The sequence below is a fragment of the Trichechus manatus genome, unplaced genomic scaffold, assembly GCF_000243295.1.
Source record: "Trichechus manatus latirostris isolate Lorelei unplaced genomic scaffold, TriManLat1.0 scaffold00428, whole genome shotgun sequence".
Classification (NCBI taxonomy): domain Eukaryota; kingdom Metazoa; phylum Chordata; class Mammalia; order Sirenia; family Trichechidae; genus Trichechus; species Trichechus manatus.
Window position 1 is genome coordinate 253,267 of NW_004444364.1, and position 1,217 is coordinate 254,483.

General features: G+C 40.6%; 1 pseudogene; it reads left to right on the top strand.

Moving 5' to 3' along the window:
• The first annotated feature begins 298 nt into the window (after positions 1-298).
• Positions 299-1,217, top strand: part of LOC101360825 (serine/threonine-protein kinase MARK2-like) — a 1,236-nt pseudogene continuing 317 nt past the window's right edge.

The following is a 1,217-nucleotide window of genomic DNA, read 5'->3' on the forward strand; positions in this document are numbered from 1 at the left end:
ATAGGCTGTGTAACCCTACCCTTAATCAACGTTTCTCATTTTATTTTTAATTTATTTTTATTTTTGTCATTTTCATTTTATTTTTTGTTATTTTTTCTAGTTGTTTTTGTAGCTTTCAAAGTTTTTGGCTTTTTTAAAGCTTTAATTGCTTTTATCTTTTTTATTCTGTTTTAACTCATCTTTCTGATTGTTTCCATATTTTATTAAATTTTTAGTCACCACCTTTTTTTCATTTTTAATCCTACCAAAAGTGTACTTCTTGCCTCAAAACCCAGCAGATCTTGACCCCACATCCAACATGCTAATGAGCCTCTCAGCCATCTCTGCGGAGGAGGAGACCCATGTGAGAGACTACCCCTCTTCAGAACTATCAGCAAGGGGACCTTTGCCATGGTTAACTTTACCCAGCACAACATCACTGGCAAAGAGGTATCCATTAACATAATTGACAAGACCCAGCAGATCTCCTCCAGCCTCCATAGGCTATCCTCAGAAGTAAAAATTATGAAGCTGTCAATCACCCAAACATTGTAAAGCTGTTTGAAGTAATCAAGAAGAACACACTCTACATAGTCATGGAGGATGCAAGTGGAGGGGAGGTGTTTTATCACCTAGTGGCTCGTGGCAGGATGAGTGAAAAGAAGGCCCAAGCCAAATTCTGCCAGATAGTGTCGGTGCTGCAGTATTGCCACAGCAAGAGTATTGTTCACAGGGATCTGAAGACAGAAAATCTGCTGTTGGACTAGGAAATGAACATGAAACTTGCAGACTTTGGCTTTGGAGATGAATTCATCATGAGCCACAAGCTAGATAACCTGTGGCAGTCCCCATTATTCTGCCTCCAAAACTTTTCTAGGGAGAAAAGTATGATGGACCCCTGGTGGATGTGTGGAACCTGGAAGTCATCCTGTATTTGATGGTGAGTGGATCTCTGCCTTTTGGTGGAAAGACCTTCATGGAGCTGCGGGAGCAGGTACTGAAGGGACAATATGATATTCCCTTCTACATGTCTATGTACTGTAAACACCTGATGAGCAAAATTCTCATTCATGATTCCAGAAAGAGAGACACATTAGAAGACATCCATGGATAAAAGTGTGTCATGAAGGTGAAGAACAAAAGCCACTACCAGACTACAGTGACCCCTGGCACATAGAGGTGATGGTGAACATGGGTTACACTAGGGAAGAGATTCAGGACTAACTATAGAACCAAAA